The following is a 9,084-nucleotide window of genomic DNA, read 5'->3' as shown; positions in this document are numbered from 1 at the left end:
ACCTGCTGTATAAAAAAAATAAAATTCAAATAAATAAATAAAAACAATTTGCTGGATCAAAGGGATGAACCGTTATGATTTTGGATGATAATGCTAAATTCTCCTTCATAGTTGCACGAATTTACATTCCTATGAGCAATAACCATTGCTCATAGGAACGTAAATTAATCAGCAAAATAATAATCAGCAGCAAAATAATCAAACCACTATCCATCAAGATACAGGAAAAAAATAAATGCATAGATTTAAGGATATTTGCTTCTCTTGAACTTTAGTAGCAGGAGAACTGTTCTCATGCTTCTGACAACACTTACGCAACAGGACGCTGGGGGACCTGGGGACCCGGTGCCTGGGCCTTCAAGAACTCCTCGCGTTGTTCCATCTTCTCAGCTCGGGCGCGCTGCTCCCGGTGACTCGACGCCAGGCTCAGGAGCACACTCTCTTCACCCGGCGCTGGACAGCCGGCCGCCCGAAGCCGGTGATTTCCACCAGCTTCCCGGCGTGAACTGCGTCCACCGTCAGCAGAGCCTGGCTCATCCACTCCATTTCCGGAACCACGTCTCGGTCTGGGCGGAAGATCCAGTCGGCCAGCCACGCCTCCAAAGAAAACACCAGCGGTTCCTCAGCTCCTGCACAGGAAACCACCACGGCCGGGAGCGAATCCGTGACGGCGGAAGTGGGAACCCCAGCAGCCTGTCCCCCAGAGCCTCGGCGGGGCCCGCGTCGTCGACCATGCTGGAACCGGCAGCCGGCGGGTAAGGGGCGAGCAGCTATCGCGGGATTTTCTTTCCCCATAACCTCATTAACAGAGTATTATCTAGCTTTTGACCTTTGCCAATCTGGTAAGTGAAAAATGGTAGCTCTGGTTAATTTTAATTTGTATTCTTTAATTATGAGTGAGATTGAACATCTTTTTATATTTAAAAGATATTTGTATTTCCTTTTTTGGGGATTGTTGTCCATTCAAAAAAGTGAGTTATTGGTTTTTTTTCTTAGCACTTTATACATGCTATAGGAAAAGTACCCCTTTGTTTGCAGTATAACGATGTAAATGTGTTTTCCCAGTTTGTTATCTTTGGAATTTATTTTCCCAGTTTGTTGTTTGTCTTTTGAATTTGTTTATGGTGGCTTTTGTCTTGCAGAAATGTTTGATTTTTATATTGTCAAATTTATAAATCTTGGGACTTCCCTGGCGGTCCAGTGGTTGAGTCCACGCTTCCACTGCAGGGGGTGCAGGTTCGATTCCTGGTCAGGGACCTAAGATCCCACATGCCGTGCGGTGCGGAAAAAAAAAAAAATTATAAATCTTTTTGTTTATGGCCCTTGAGTTTTGTGTCATAGTTAAGAAGGCTTTTCCCACTCTGAGTTTATTAAAGAATTCTCTCATGATTTCTTACAGTATATTTATAGTTTCATTATTTAAACTGAGATCTTTGATCCAATAGGAGATTTTCCTGGTGTAAAGTGGGAAGTACTGATACAACTTTGGTTTTATTTTTAGATGGCTCCCCGTTTTCTCCAAATCATTTATAATATAAATCTATCTTTTCACCATTGAATTTAAGATTCCATCTTCATCTTTACTAAGTAAGAGAGAAGGCTTATGTATGGAGGTTGTAGAATATATTTGAATGCTAACGGGAATGATCCAGTAGAGACGGAGAGAACTGAAAATTCAAGAGTAAAATCCCTGAGATGGTGAGAGAACAAGATTCAGAACAGTTTAGTAATAAAATTTTTGAGGGTTTATTATATGCCAGGCAATGTTTCAAATGCTTTACCATGGATTAAACAATTTAATCCTCTGAATAAGAGTACATTCCTACTTATTATTATTATTATTTTTTTTTAATTTTTAAATTTATTTATTTATTTATTTATGGCTGTGTTGTGTCTTCGTTTCTGTGCGAAGGCTTTCTCTAGTTGTGGCAAGCGGGGGCCACTCTTCATCGCGGCGCGCGGGTCTCTCGCTATCGCGGCCTCTCTTGTTGCGGAGCACAGGCTCCAGACGCGCCGGCTCAGTAATTGTGGCTCACGGGCCCAGTTGCTCCGCGGCACGTGGGATCTTCCCAGACCAGGGCTCGAACCCGTGTCCCCTGCATTGGCAGGCAGATTCTCAACCACTGCGCCACCAGGGAAGCCCCTACTTATTATTCTTAATTAGTATAACCACTGTGAGCCCCACCTGCCCCTTTATTTATTTATATATACACCTCCCTCCCCACCTCAGTGAACTTCTTCACTGGTGCATGTTCCCTTGCCTGGCAAATAAACTTAGAGTTTGCTTTATGGATCATGTAATGGTCCTTGGCTTTCCCTTATAAGTTCACAACAACCTGCTGAGGTGGTTCTAAAATTCCCCCTATTTTACTCTCAGGGAATCTGAGGCCCAGAGAGGCTAAACAATTTATCCAAGATCACATTGCTACTGAGTGGTAGAGCCAGGCCTTGAACCTTTGTAGTCTAACTCCATGCTCTTAACAACAGCTCTGTGTTGAAATGGTAGTAGAGGAGATGATGAACATGTATATGCAGGTGGGTGGGGAATTTCATGGAGGGAAGGGGAGATGACTTCTCTTTTCCTATTGAAGTAGAAGGTTATGATGAATATACAGAAACTGACCTGTCCAATTGCTTGATTATCTCCAGCCATGCTCACATGCCTCCATGTGGGCAAAGGAAAAGTCCACCCACTTTGGGGAGGAGGCTCTGGGAAGCCTGTGACTGGCCTGAAGAAACAGAGAATTGGACAGAGAAGGAGCCTCTAAAGGAGAATCAAATAAGAGAGTAATAGGGCACTGATGACCAAAGACCCATTTCACAATGTTCTCTGGAGCTGCCCTTGCTCTTGGAATGGATGTGAGCCTAACTGTTCAGGGTTCAGGGCAGGGAGAGGAGTCCTTTTCTATCTGCCCACACTTAGTTCCAGTTGGCAGGGGCTGGCAGGTCATTATCCTGATTTTCTCCAAGGAGTCAGTTTCCCCACTGTCAGACGGCAGTGGTCCTTGGCTGCTCCAAATCACAATCATCCTTTAACTGAACTTGGGTGGCTCTGGTTATGGGTCATTTCATTGCTGAGCTTCATCAGCCCACACATCTCGGCTGGGTTTCTAGTGTTTGCTCCCAGAACTGCTGGTGCTGTGGACTGTGAGAGCAGCAGGTGGAGAACAATCTCATGAAAGATACGAGAATACAGGTGAACTGGATAGAGGGTTTTAAAAAAAGAAGATGCATTGAGAAAGTAGCAGAAGCTTCAACCTTTTAATAAACATTCAAAAAATCTGATTGCAGAGGTAGATACTGGGTTAGAAGATTGAATGGCTCCTAAGCCACTCCCGTGAAGGGAGAGAACATGGTTTCATCTTTCAGCTCATCTTTGAAACTACTGGTTAGCAGTCCTGGTGCGAAGTGCTTAATAAATGTTGAGTGGATTAATAAAAAAGGAGGGAATATCTTAGTGTCTTTGCTGTGCCATTCTCTTTATGTGGAATACTTTCTCTTCTCTACTATAACTACTTGAATCCTACCCTCTCCTCTATGAAGCCTTCTCTGATTAACTCCTGCTCACAATTTCTTCTCCCTTCCTAATGTCTGTAGTACAAATGCTATATTTTGCTAAATATTTGTCTATATTTTGCTTCCGTGTCTCTCTTTCTCTCATTCTGGCTCTTTCTCATAGTATATAGATACACACATAAACTTTCCAACAAGTGTGTACATTTCCTAAAGGCAGAAACTACCTCTTTTACTTTTTCCCTAACACCCATAGTTACTGATATGCTAGGTATAAAGGATTGTCTTTGGAATACTTATTGATTTAACTTCTTTTTTTTTAACACCTTTATTGGAGTATAATTGCTTTACAATGGTGTGTTAGTTTCTGCTGTATAACAAAGTGTATCAGCTATACAAAAACATATATCCCCATATCTCTGATTTAACTTTTTGTTGTCTCCAAAGCAACACTGTCAGAAAAAAACGCCGAGGACTTCTTGTCAACCCAGACTGGACACAGAAAGAATTGTAATGACTTTTCTGCCTAATCTTCTAGCCCCGAAAATGTATGCATCCTTGATCCGTAAGGGATGCGATTTAGCAGTGAAAATTGAAACGTAAATGAAAACATCTTTATCTGGCAGTATCCTGAAACTGCTGAGGTTTGCAGACACGATCTTCATGTGAATGTTAAAGATAAATACTCATTATCAGTCCATGTTCAAGTCCAGTGTTACTGAGCCACGACTGTAGCAACTCACTGATTTTTCTTTGAACATACTCTATTGACTTTGTCAGCTCAAAGTTTAAAAATCAATGATTTTTTTCTCTCTGGTGAATATCATAATGATTTTCCTTTATACTAGCCTAAAACTTCTGAGATTTTTTAAAAGTCTAGCAGCAGGTTGTGAATGTTCAAATAGACAAAATTCCAAAGTACCTGTTTATTATTGATTTAGCTCAGCTTCCAAGACAAGCAGAAGTTAAATTTCATCAGCTCTCTTTATACAAGCATGAAAGTAGATTCCGTAGAGAGAAGAACAGATAGAAGAGCACCAGAAACATTATGGGGTAGATGGAGCAGACTTTCACAAATAGTCCCGACGTTTTCTCTTCCACGCTTGACTATCTGTTATATGTATTTTTATCACTGGTCCAGCCATAGCCTGGAGGTTTACACCACAATTTTGAGGCTCTTCAGTGTAGCAGTCTCATTACCAAACTGCATATACGGTTTTATGGGAAAGCGTGGAGTTGGAAGAGTACTTGTTGGACCGTAAAATCGTTAAAAAAAATTTATTGAAGTATAGTTGATTTACAATGTTGTGTTAATTTCTGCTGTACAGCAAAGTGATTCAGTTATACATATATATTCTTTTTCATATTCGTTTCCATTATGGTTCATCACAGGATATTGAGTACAGTTCCCTGTGCTATACAGTGGGACCTTGTTTAGTCATCCTATATATAATAGTTTGCAGCTGCTAATCCCAAACTCCCAATCCTTCCCTCCCCCGGCAACCAAGTCTGTTCTCTATATTTATGATTGACCATAAAATAATTTGATACACTCATGGAAAATCAGTTTTGGACTAAATGATCTTTAATATCTTATTCTGCTCCCAGATTCGACATCAGTTTCTTTTCATCGACCTAAAATGCACTTTCTAACCATTTTCACCTATTCAAGTCTTACTCTATTCAAATAGGACTTTTTCTGTGATTTTTCTACCTGGAAGTGATCATCCAATCCTTTGAACTCTCTATAGAACTTTACCTGTAACTCTTTTACTTGTAACCCTTCTTGCTGGTGTTTTAGTTACAGGTGTAGTGTCTTCCTCAATGAACTAAAAAAGCTTCTTAAAGGCAAGGAGAGTGTCTTGGTCACGTGTATACTAACCACAGCAGAGTATTGTGCCTTTCAAAATTTTTTTAATGCTCACTAAGTGCTTCTTGAACGTGAATAAGCTCCTTTGGTATATTAATGTTAAGATGCAAACTCGTTCATTCATTCAATCATTCATTCATGGAAGAGCTTGCATCTGGGGAAAATGAAGAGAATATAGGGCAGAGAATCTGCGTAAGTAGAAGACTAGTTGGGAGTAGAGTGGAGACATTTGAGTGGATAAGAGTAAGGCATCCTAATTTTCTTCCTGCCTCCAAGCTTGTGGCCACTGTCTACCCATCCTGAACAATGCTTTTACAACTTAAATCAGATGTTACTCTCCTGCTTAAAAACCTCCAGTGGTTTCCCATAATTGTATTGTGGTGAAATCCCAAGTCCTTACCCTGCCTTACAAAGCCTGACTGAACTGTCCATCTGTGTCACCTACTGCCTCTTCTCCACTTGCTGTATCCACACTAAACATCTTTTTGTTCTTTGGACATGTCAGTCTCACTTTCAGCCTAACTGTTCTAGACCTTCCCTCTGCCTACAATACTTTCTCTTGAGCTTCTCTTGGCTGGCTTCTTATTGTAATAGCAAGTACAGAGGCTCAGAGGTAGTAGCTTGCTTGGCCTGCTTAGGAAAGAGCAGAGTGACCACTGTGCCTGGAGCAGGGTAAGCAATGGGAAGAAGGGAGAAATAAAGACTGAGCAGGGGTCAGAGGCAACATCAGTTGGGGCTTGTCCACAAGGTAAAGACTTTGGATTTTATTCTGGATCAGAAGAGAAGCTGTAAGGGATTTTGAGCAGAGGAATGACACAATCTGATGTATATTTAAAATTAATTACTCTGACTGCTGTGTGGGGAATGCTATACAGAGATTTAGAGTAGAAGCAGGAAGATGGGGTAATTAGTCCAAACGAGAGATGGTGGCATCTTAGATGAAAGTGACAGTTTGCAAAGGGACTTGTATCTAGAATATATAAAGAACTCTTACAACTCAATAATAAAAAGATAAATATTCCAATTTAAAATGGACAGAAGATCTTGTATTAGTTATCTTAGGCTGCCATAACAAAATAGCTGGATAGCTTAAACAACAGACATTTATTCCCCACATTTCTGGAGGCTGGGAAGTCCAAGATCAAGGTGCCGGCAGATTCAGTTCCTGATGAGGGCCTTTTCCCTAGCTTGCAGACAGCTGCCTTCTCATTGTGTCCTCACATGGTGGACAGAGAGGAAGAGAGAGCTGTTCTGTCTTCCTCTTCTCTACGCAGTTGTGAAGGTACAGGTTCCTATTTGCATTAAGTTACAGAGAATAGGAGAAACATTTTCCAGTCCTCCGTGAATAAATTTTTGAAAAGTATGATCAACCGTTGCTAAGAGAGTAGATCTTAAATGTTCTTACCACAAAAAAGAAATGGTAATTGTGCTACGAGATGGAGATGTGAGTTAACACTATTGCAATACCTAAGTGTATCAGATCAATAGGTTGTATACTTTAAACTTACACAATGTCATATGTCAATTATATCTCAATAAAGTTGGGAGAAAATGCAAATACCCCCCAAATTAACAAACAGCACTAAGATTCAGAATGTGCTTACAGAATTAACTATTAGTCAATTTAGTAATTATTCTGTTGATTCTGAAGAAGAGAGTGGAAGACACAGCTTAAAGGAGAGATAGGAGTGTTCAGACAAGAACAATAAGGTCTGGATTCTGGTTTTGATTGTGCCCCTTCTGACAGCAGGAGCTTGAGTAAATCACTTACCTTGTCTGAACTTCAGTTTCTTCTATAAAAACATTTATGAACATTCTTCTGTAAGAACATTTATAAGCACTGACCAGGTGTCAGGCACTAGTCTAAACATTTTATGAATGCTTAAAGCAAACCAATATATTGTTGTCATTATTTCCATTTTAAAGATGAGGAAATTGAGGCATCTAGAGATGAACGGACTTTATTAGTGGCGCCTCAAATATTTGAAACTGGGGCACTATGCTTTAACTCTCCTGACGAGGTCACCTGGTTTGCCTATCCCCCGTTCTCCATTCTGCTCTATGTCCTGGGGGGATGATCCACGTGGGTGTCCTTGCCCTCTGGCTCTCATTGAGTTCCAGCAAGGACAGGAGCTCAGAGGGTGGGAGGAGAGAGAGGTTGGACTCTTCCTCCCCCCAGGTGCCTGCCTGAGGTGTAACCACAGGTGGGCTGCATGCCATTCTCAAAGGTGATGTCTCTGGTCAGGTAGCCTCTCCATCTGTTCACATTCTAGAAACCAATCTTTTCCCAGCTCCCTCTGGCCTAGGAATGGCAACAGTTCTCCACTCTTGCCAGTCACGCTGCCCCATCCCTTACTGCTAGGATCCTTACTGATTGCACTTTGCCGTCTATAAAGTTGCGTACAAGGTACTATACCAGAAAGAGGTTCATTCTGTGGTCATAATATTGTCTGGCTGGGACCCTGGAGCCTGTGCTTATGTAAAGCCTCCTGGTTGGGCCTCTTGAAAGAAAAGAGCCGGAGCATGTTGCAGTGGACAGCCCCGGGACTGAGGCTCTTGAGGGAGTGGGGAGGGCGGTAAACACTTTTCACCGTTAACGTCTCGGCCAGAATTTGTAGAATGTACGTACCTCCTAACCTTTCAAACTTTCTTAGCTCCAAAATACCAATATTCTTTCATTCACTGAGGATGTCACAAACTTGACAAAAACTCTTCCTTGTGCCTGGCAAGTTCCTTCTTTTTTGCCGAGAAAACTTCTTTGGATATCAGTGTGAGTATACTTGCTTAGATGACTTCCTTGGACATGCCTCTTGGTCCTGCCAGAATAAATCAGTATTCTCATTACATGCTCTATTAGCTTTTGGGAACTTACCTTCACAACCCTTACTAGAGTTTATAATTCTGCATTTGGGGATGATTCAGTCCATGTCTCCTTTCTCACTAGAAGGGGTGCTCCAGGAGGCTTGGGGTTGTTCTGGTTTTGCTCACCATGAACTTTCTAGAACTGAGCACAGTGACCCCAGTGTGCTCTGAAAAGCCTTGTTGAATGAATGGCTGGGTGTGTGACTGAGCATCCTATAAAAGGGTGAAGATGGTAGACTGGGAACAGAAAGAGTCGGGAGAGTGCTACTTCGGGGCTCCAGGTGCATCTAAGCAGAATGGGACCATGATTTTCCTGGGGCCTACAGAAGTGTTGAAATGCTTGAGGAAAAAGCTTTCTTTTTCTCAGGAGGCAGTAGACTACCTTTAGAAGGGACCAGACTGATGCCAGAAACGGCAACAGGAAGAATATATCACAAAGTTAAGGAAGTTTAGCTTCCACCGTGAACACGAGACGTGAGACCTGGATGAGGGAGTTTCCTTACCATCATCACTGTTGGGCCACAGATGGAGCCTGGAAGACGGGACAGGAGAGAACAGACCAAGTGAGTTGGATGCCCTGAGCTTCAGAGAACTTTAGGTACTGCAAGAAGAATGTGTACGAAACTCCAGAATCCAGTTAGAAGGAGAATGAGGGGGCACTAGTGACTTCAGGGGATAGGCTTGAAATAATGACTCTTCTCTTTACTCTGTATTTCATGTTGTTATCCAAATACCCCTTTTAATTACATATTTTACCAGGTGTGGGACATGTGTGTTAGAAGATGTCTTTTAACTTAGCCATTGCTTTTAATGATTTCTTCATCCTCTCGTCCCCACAG

General features: G+C 41.8%; 1 pseudogene; it reads right to left on the bottom strand.

Annotated features, from left to right (window-relative positions):
• Window positions 1–255: 255 nt before the first annotated feature.
• LOC118903607 lies at window positions 256–755 on the bottom strand (annotated as a pseudogene).
• Window positions 756–9,084: the final 8,329 nt, after the last annotated feature.

The sequence above is a fragment of the Balaenoptera musculus genome, chromosome 11, assembly GCF_009873245.2.
Source record: "Balaenoptera musculus isolate JJ_BM4_2016_0621 chromosome 11, mBalMus1.pri.v3, whole genome shotgun sequence".
NCBI lineage: Eukaryota > Metazoa > Chordata > Mammalia > Artiodactyla > Balaenopteridae > Balaenoptera > Balaenoptera musculus.
This window is presented reverse-complemented; position numbering and strand designations above follow the sequence as displayed.